The 9,699-nt window shown below is 40.9% G+C and overlaps 1 pseudogene; it reads left to right on the forward strand.

Moving 5' to 3' along the window:
- Positions 1–9,191, forward strand: part of LOC104996996 — a 35,268-nt pseudogene extending 26,077 nt beyond the window's left edge.
- Positions 9,192–9,699: the final 508 nt, after the last annotated feature.

Raw genomic sequence — 9,699 nt, forward strand, 5'->3', positions numbered from 1 at the left:
AATCTTTCCCAGCATCAGGGTCTTTTCACATGAGTCAGCTCTTCGCATCAGGTGGCCAAAGTATTGGAGTTTCAGCTTCAACATCAGTCCTACCAATGAACACCCAGGACTGATCTCTTTAGGATGGACTAGTTGGATCTCCTTGCAGTCCAAGAGACTCTCAAGAATCTTGAACACCACAGTTCAAAAGCATTAATTCTTCAGCGCTCAGCTTTCTTTATAGTTCAACTCTCACATCCATACATGACCACTGGAAAAACCATAGCTTTGACTAGATGGACCTTTGCTGACAAAGTAATGTCTCTGCTTTTCAATATGCTGTCTAGGTTGGTCATAACTTTCCTTCCAAGGAGTAAGCATCTTTTAATTTCATGGCTGTAATCACCATCTGCAGCAATTTCGGAGCCCAAAAAAATAGTCATCAACTGTTTCCACTGTTTCCCCATTTATTTGCCATGAAGTGATGGGACTGGATGCCATGATCATTGTTTTCTGAATGTTGAGCTTTAAGCCAACTTTTTCACTCTCTTCTTTCACTTTCATCAAGAGGCTTTTTAGTTCCTCTTCACTTTCTGCCATAAGGGTGGTGTCATCTGATATCTGAGGTCATTGCTATTTCTCCCTGCAATCTTGATTCCAGCTGTGCATCTTCCAGCCCAGCGTTTCTCATGATGTACTCTGCATATAAGTTAAATAAGCAGGGTGACAATATGCAGCCTTGACGTACTCCTTTTCCTATTTGGAACCAGTCTGTTGTTCCATGTCCAGTTCTAACTGTTGCTTCTAACTGCATATAGGTTTCTCAAGAGGCAGGTCAGGGGGTCTTGTATTCCCATCTCCTTCAGAATATTCCACAGTTTATTGTGATCCACACAGTCAAAGGCTTTGGCATAGTCAATAAAGCAGAAATAGATGTTTTTCTGGAACTCTCTTGCTTTTTCCATGATCCAGCGGATGTTGGCAACTTGATCTCTGGTTCCTCTGCCTTTTCTAAAACCAGCTTGAACATCTGGAAGTTCACAGTTCACATATTGCTGAAGCTTGGCTTGGAGAATTTTGAACATTACTAGCGTGTGAGATGAGTGCAATTGTGCGGTAATTTGAGCATTCTTTGACATTGCCTTTCTTTGGCATTGGAATGAAAACTGACCTTTTTGAGTCCTGTGGCCACTGCGGAGTTTTTCAAATTTGCTGGCATATTGAGTGCAGCACTTTCACAGCATCATCTTTCAGGATTTGAAAAAGCTCAACTGGAATTCCATCACCTCCACTAGCTTTGTTCATAGTGATGCTGCCTAAGGCCCACTTGACTTCACAAGTCACTATGAACAAAGCTAGTATGCTATTAAAACTAGCTGTAAAAACTAAAATTTCTGCTGTTGAACAGAAATTAAATCAGAGCTTTTCAAGTCATCCAGCACTATAATTTAGGTCAGTTGGTTAGTAATTAGTACACCAAATTAACTGAAGAAAGTTGCAACATAACAAAAAAAGACGTATCAAATTCTCAGTGGCAATCATCTGAGACACCAGGAGTCCTAGTGACAATTGGTAAGAAGCTATGTACCAAGTCCAGTCTCTGAGCAGAAATATATCCAACCAGGGATATGTTTTTATTCCTTTCTGAAAAGAAACTCCATCAACTCCCATACTAGACAGAAAAACAACAACAAAAACTTTACAACTCTACAACCCTAAGAAAGGATCAGTATCCAAATATACAAAGAGCACAAACAAATCAGTAAGAAAAAGAACACCCTACAGAAAAGCAGCAAAAGATATATACACAGAGGGAAACCAGGTAGCTGAAAAAACACATAAAAGCACACTTGACCTCACCAGTAATTAGAAAAATGCCAACACAGACTACAAAAAGATAGCACTGCAAAAAGTTAACAAGCCTAACACCTTAGTGAAAATTGAATGAAGGAAAGGAATTTTCTGTGCCTGTTAGAGGAATATGCACAAATAATTCCATTTACAAAAATACTTTGACAATAACAAAACATACCGCTTTTCATATGTAAGTATGTACTCAAGGACAAAAACAGGCACAGGGATTCTGATGACCTTGAGAGCCTGCCACTCAGACTTCTCTTCAAGAGAGAGAGCGCTGAGAGGAGTGTAAGTAGCTGACAGTCCCAGCTGCCCAGCAGCTTCGTGATCCACTGCAGCACGCTGCATGCTAACTCCAGGCCAATGCCAGAACACAGCCGGTTTTCTAGAGAAGGCCCAGTCCTGCCCAACACACTCTAACAAAGCACCTTTGCTCTGGCTGCACTGCAATCTTAGGCTCCTGGATCTCATCATCTATCACCCTTCCTTCTGCTTTCCTTCACAGGTGTCACATTGCATCCAACCTGAAGGCTCTGCTGCCTCACCTTCTTCCCTCCTGTGGTCTCAGGCATTTACACCTATGAAACTCCTACACAAGAGTTTCATGTCCATCGAGTCGGTGATGCCAGCCAACCATCTCACCCTCTGTCATCCCCTTTTCCTTCTGCCCTCAATCTTTCCCAATATCAGGGTCTTTTTCCAGTAAGTTGGCTCTATGCCTCAGCTGGTCAAAGTACTGGAGCTTCAGCATCAGTCTTTCCAAAGGATATTCAGGGATGATTTCCTTTAGGATTGACTGGTTTGATCTCCTTGCAGTCCATGGGACTATCAAGAGTCTTCTCTAGCACCACAGTTCGCAAGCATCAATTCTTCCACATTGAGCCTTATGATTCAACTCTCACATCTGTATGTGATTACTGGAAAAACCATAGCTTTGACTATACGGACCTTTGTCAGCAAAGTGATGTCTCTGCTTTTTAATATGCTGTCTAGGTTTGTCATAGCTTTTCTTCCAAGGAGTAAGTATGTTTTAATTTTATGACAGCAGTCACTGCTCACAGTGATTTGGGCGCCCAAAAGAATATCTGTCACTGCTTCCATTTTTTCCCCTTCCATTTGCCAGTAAGTGATGGGACCAGATGCCATGATCTTAGTTTTTTTTAATGTTGAGTTTCAAACCAGCTTTTTCTGTTCTTTCACCCTCATCAAGAGGCTCCTTAGTTCCTCTTCACTTCCTGCCGTTAGAGTTTTATCATCAGCATATCTGAGGTTGTTGATATTTCTCCTGGCAGTCTTGATTCCAGCTCGTGAGTTATCCAGCCCGGCATTTCACATGATGCACTCTGCATATAAGTTAAATAAGCAGGGTGACAATATACAGCCTTGTCATACTCCTGTCCCAATTTTGAACCAGTCATTCCATGTCCAGTTCTAACTGTTGCTTCTTGACCTACATACACGTTTCTTAAGAGACAGGTAATATGGTCTGGTATTCCCACCTCTAAGAATTGTCCAGTTTGTTGTGATCTACACAGTCAAAGGCTTTAGCATAGTCAATGAAGCAAAAGAATATGTTTTTCTGGAAATCCCTTGCTTTCTCCATGATCCAACAAATGTTGGCAACTTGATCTCTGGTTCCTCTGCCTCTTTGAAACACAGCTTATACATCTGGAAGTTCTCAGATCATGTGCTGCAGAAGCCTAACTTGAAGGATTTTGAGCATTGCTTTGCTAGCATTGAGCACAACTGTATGGAAGTCTGAACATTCTTTGGTATTGCCCTTCTTTGGGATTAGAATGAAAAGTAACCTTTTCCAGTCCTAAGTTTTCCAAATTTGCTGACATATTAAGTGCAGCACTTTAACAGCATCATCTTTTAGGATTTTAAACAGCTCAGTTGGAATTCCTTCACCTCCACTACCTTTATCTAAAATTACACACACATGTTATTGTACCCAGAACAAGGCTGTAAAACAATAAAATTTGGTATCACATGCCTCAAACCTACCTGGAGATGCTTTTAATGACTGAAAGACAAATACAAGTCACTTTGTCTCTGCAGGCCTCACCTTCCTCATCTAGAACACAGGAAGGCTGCACTGAGTGAACACTACAATTTTCTCTCTCACTGCTCTGAGGGAGAGAAAATCCAGAAACTTCAAAGAATTATGTCTAGCATGCAATTTTTACAGGATCCTCATATTAAATAAAGAATATGACTAACTTAAACAAAAAAAAAAAGAAAAAACAAAATTTGACTTATTTGAAAAAAAGTAGGCGTTTTAGGGTTTACTATCAACATTTCACTTAAATGGCATTTTAATTTTACTTAAAAATATTTATCTCAAACATTTTATCAAAACACTTTTTATCACATTAAAACATTCTATTTTATAAATACTGTTTTTTAAAAAATCAACAATAAAAAACATAAAACTCAACTAGAAGATATATGTATTGTTTGATATGTGTATTAGTAAAATTTCCAGAACATAAAACAGAAACTGTTAAATTACAACCATTATCCCTAATCAATCCTAGGTGACACGTATTTTCCGTACTTGCTATTTGGGGCTGTAGAGGTGACTCAGCCCAGTTACTGAGCCGGCACTCAATCCCCATTATTGCCTCAGTTGGGCCTTTACTGCTGTTCCAGAGACTCCCTCTACGACAAGGTTTTTCCAGCTCTGTTTTAATGTAAATCCCACGGAACACATCCTCCTTAGCAAAGATCGCTGTTTTCTATCAGAGTAAGGGGACAAATAGAAGCCTTATTTCTTACTTTAACATTATGCATGGAACCTCTAAAGAAAGGCTCAGAAGAAAGTGAGGGCTAAATTATAAATTAAGTATAACAATCGATATAGCAGAGAGTAAAATATAAAAAGTAAAATAAACTGGGGAAGAATACAGTAATTTGGATAGACTTCGATGTTTCATTTCCAAAGACTAAGATTTTTGTCAATTAAACTGCCCTATAGAACCATAGAAGTTTATAACACTAAAGAAACTAGGTTTCTTAGAGTAAGCCTAGGGAAAAAAAGAAAAAGAAGAAGGAAACGAAAAAGGAATAAGCCTAAGGCTTCCCTGGTGGCTCAGTGGTAAAGAATCCACCTGCCAGTGCAGGAGACACAGGTTCAGTCTCTGATGTGGGAAGATCCCACCTGCTGCAGAGCAACTAAGTCGGCGCACCACGACTACCGAGCCATGCATGCTCTGGAGCTAGGAGCAGCAACTACGAACCCACACGCTCAGCTACTGAAGCCCGGGTGCCCTAGAGCCCCTGCTGCTCAACAAGAGAGCAGCCTCCATTCACAGCAACTAGAGAAAAGCCCAGGCAGCAACGAAGACCCAGAGAGCCTAAACAAACGAATAAAAATATTTTAAAAAAAGAAAAGAGTAAGCTTACATTTCTTCAGTACCAATGACTTTCAACACTGCTTTTAAAACAACTCTGCTCTGATGAGCCTCCACCAACTAACCTTTGGATCACACCCAAGGAAGTACTCATCACCCAAGGAAGTACAGCAGCAGCAGAACCTCACTTCAATATTAACTCTCAAAGACAAGAACTTGAGAATTCAGAGTAAAAACTCCCTGACTCAGAACACAGTTAATGTGTACTTCACTTTGGCCCAGGGATGGACTCAACGTTTCTTTCACACTACCCTGAAACTTGAGCTGAACAGGGCTATCTATTCCCTCTGGATCTCTGTGTACTTTTCTGCTATAAAAATGTTTTGGACTAGTTCTCTCTCCCAGCAAAGGGTATTTACCTAAATTGCAGCAGGTACTGTAACTTAAAAGCAATCATCTTCAAGTATCTTTGAATGCATAATTCGCATTCAAATCTACAGCTTCATTAATAATCCAGCCTTACCTTTGCAGTAAAGCAGGCAACGCAAGGACCACTACTTGGCAACTAAGTCCTTCAAATGATAACTAAATTAAGACAGCAGAAAATGTTTGCTTAGCATTTGCTGAGTGCCAGGCACTGCACTGGACATTTTACATGTATTAACTCAGTTAATTTCTTTTCTTGAGGAAGAAGTTCCATTACCTCTACTTTACAGATGAAAGCAAAAATAAAGAAACCTGCCCAGGGCTGAAACACAATTGTCAAGAGGCACTGCCAAGATCTTAACTTGGGTTTGATGGTTCTCACAACCCAAGCTCACAGTCTGCTCTATGTTGCTTCTGAAAGAAGCCTGAAATTAAAAAGATGACTGTAACTGACATAATCACAGGCCATAGTGATGAAAGAACCTGATTCACAATGCAGGAAACAGAGGCTCCTGAGATAAAATGACCAGCCTGACCTTTTTAAACCACCTTCTTAATCACAGAGACAAGGCACTAGACCTCCCGAGAGACAGCTCTAGGCGCCTCCTACTGCACTGCATCACAAAGGGGATCACACACAGGACTTCTCATTACCCTCACCTCTCATCTGGGTAAACACTGCCTCCAAGTATGCCTCCACCATGAAGGCTTCACCATAACCTATGAATTTTTGGATATCTATAAAATTTATTTTTACAATGAAACTAAAGCAAAGCAAATAATGTGTTCAAAGAGGAAGACAGAATCACCACCAAAAAGAAATGAAAAGCAGGTCAAGATACCCTGAATAGTTCAGGAAAACTATTCTACATTTTATTAATATAAGTCAACTCTGAAAGTGACAGTTGAACCAATGACAACCACAAATTTTCTAATCTGATTAAATATATTGGATTCAATGTTCCAAATACAGGTTGCATGTTTAAAGAGCCATTACCTCAAAAAAATTTACCATTAACATTTCCTTTTCTGTAAGAGTCTTAATTTTACTATTAGTGTACTGTGATTACTAACTCGGAGAGAAGTTGACAATAACAACACATGCTTCAGAAAACAAAGAACTTGAGTCAATCTTAAAATCCTGCCACTGTGTTCCTCTAGTTAGAAGACAACAAAGAGGAAGAGTACCAAACAAGGGATCAAAGAAACCCGGAGGCTGCCGCTTCTTCCTCTGCACGTTTCTTGGTAAGACCATGCAATTACTTACATTTTTGTATAGAAGAACACTACCAGTTTCAAAATAAATTATGTTTTGCAAATGCAGGAAATAACTGACCAGAGGTAGGCTAGCATAAGCACTCTTTCCTCTTATTTACTGTATGTTTATTAAATTCTAAAAGAATCCAAAGCCAACTCAGCATACGACATGGCATAAAGTATGAAATAGAGTATGGACAGTCTGGACCCCACACGGGAACAAAGACAAAGTTAAATATATGAAACTGCATTCTGGTCTTTGTTTTTAAACCTACCTGATAAAACTTGTTCACCCTTATAAACAAAGATGTTATTTTAACTACCAAGTTCTGATCCAGTGGTCCAGTTTAGGTCTTAATTAGGTAATAAGACATGAATCAGCATTTTAGGATGGCCACGCGCGGTCTACTTCGCTCACCTTGTGTGAGGGGTGACAGAAATGCATCTTCCCTGGGCTCTACAGGGGATTTCAAGAGGATCTAGTTTCCACCATTTGTTCTTAAAGCTAAATAGGGTCAAGTTAGGAGACTGTGGGTAAACAAAACCTGACCTTAAAAAAAAAAAATCAACATTCTTCCACTCATACATCTTTACAGATAGGTTTTTCTGTTTTTTTTTTTTTAAAGTGGCTTCCTGATGAGTTTCACATTCACTAGTCTGGTCATATGGTGGTAAAAATAAATAAACAAACATGCATTCAAAACTCAGGAAGAGAAAAAGAAAAAGCAGTAACAATCACAATCTCAATTCCATATTATTCCTAACTTGTACTCGTGGAAAAAAACTAAATCCAGACCTAAAAAAAAATTTGCTTGACATGCAACAAAACTGGTGTGTCATTTCTGTTCCAAAATGGAAGTCTCCCCTTCCCTTAGATTTTAAGTTAAATGAGAACACATCTTTTAAATAAATAAATACGAAGTAAAAAGTAAAATCCTACAATTTCCAGCCATGCCTAGGAATTTGTCCCACTGCTCAGAATAGCAAAACAAGGCTTCAAATTATTTTACATCAGTTAGATTCCTTTCCAGATTAAAACAAACACAAAATAGGAAATGTTAACGCCAAGAGCCAATCAACTGACAGTAAGACTATACAGCAAGACATTTGCAGCGTTTCACTATTTAGAATGGCAGGTCTCTGACAAATTTATGCTTGCCCTTAGTCCACCAAAACTGCAAGGACAGCTCAAAATATGATCCTACTACACGTGCTGCTTCAAAGAGAACAACTCCGAAGAAGTCTGCCTCATTCCTAACAATGCAGAGCTAGGCGTCAACATTTAGAACAATATCAGAAATCTAATTCTCGCTGCTTCCATCAAATATGTACTTATCTTTAGTCACAGCCAACATATTTAAACAAAGCTTTCAAAATAAATGTAACCAAAATGTACCCCAAAACTGACCAACTTACTAAAAGATGTGTACAAGTTGATATTTTTTTAAAATATGTGGGGGAAACTTGGTGAAGAGCTTTGCTTTATGGTCTGTGTATTAAAACAAAGATGGACTTGACCTACAAAATGAAGATAGGGTCAACTGTAACCAAAAAACAGTATGCTTCCCCTGGTGGCCAACCGAGGAATGGAGAAGGCATGCACAGGGGAGAAGCAGCCTGGCCTGGGAGTCCCATCCTGTCGCTCTTATAAATGAGAAGTGACGACCAAAAAAGGAAGAGGTGGGGGAAGGGGAAACTATAGGAAGACTAACAGAAGTTTAAAAGGAATACAAACCTGGGCGTCAGACTACAGATACTCTAAGAGATTTAAATCATCAACAGACCAAAACTGTAGAAAGCAAATGTGGGAAAGGTCATTTATTTCCAGAGAACCCAACAGCTCACTTAGGGATGCCTACGTATCTTCACTTCAAAGAACACCCAGAGTTTCATACCTTAATAACAGCTTAAGAGCAATCGCCTTTTTCAAGGGCTAGATCCTTGCAATTTTCTGCAGTCTCGTTTCCAAGGAAAAAGCATTTATGCATTTATTCTCTCAAATAAACTCGTTGTGTAACCTACATAGAGAACCACCAGTTCTAAAGCCCTCCAACCAGGAGGACTGTTAACTCCAGTTCCACAAGGTTCTCTTTCGAATTTGATTTCTGAAATAAAACCCACGTCCTTTCAAACATTTTCCACGCCAACAATCTTTAAAGACAGTCTTATACGGAGACAAGCTAGAATCTCACTGACGAATTCCTTTGTCTGGAAGGATTTTTCTGGTACTTTGAATTTGCCTGCACACAGAAGAGCAGCAAGGGTAACAAATGTTCCAAGCAAGGGGGTTGGGATGCCTTGGAGGTGTTAGGCTAAAGCTTTCTGAGGGTTCTAACCTTTCACAACCTCTTCCTTTAAAACAAAACAAACAAACAAAAAAAGGAAATAACACACACATTTACAAATAGGTCCTTAAAATCAAACTACCGCCAGCAAGCCTCTCTTCCCCAGTCAGGCGCCCTCTGGGAAGCACACTTCTTTTACTAACTGGTTTTGGGGGGAATCTGAGGACGGGAGGGGAGTCGGGGGCAGGCAGGAGCCCGGGAGCCGGCAGGAGAGGGCACGCGGGGCAACCTTCCGCAGGGGAGAGGTGGGTCCGAGGCCGTCCCGAGCCCTGGGGCGCTCGCAGGAAGCTAAGTCTCCGGCGCGCGGCCACCCCCGCCCGGCCCCGGCGCGGCTCGCGCGGACCGGGGACGCCGGAACCCCGGGCCAGGTGGCCAGGTGTGGCCGGCGCACCGCCGCCTCGCGTCCGACCCGCCCGGGCGACCCTCGGGCCTCCCCGGGGTGGGGGGTGGGGGGCCCGGCCCGCCGGCAGGACACACTG

Source organism: Bison bison, unplaced genomic scaffold (assembly GCF_000754665.1).
Source record: "Bison bison bison isolate TAMUID 2011002044 unplaced genomic scaffold, Bison_UMD1.0 scf7180017864302, whole genome shotgun sequence".
NCBI classification, from domain to species: Eukaryota; Metazoa; Chordata; class Mammalia; order Artiodactyla; family Bovidae; genus Bison; species Bison bison.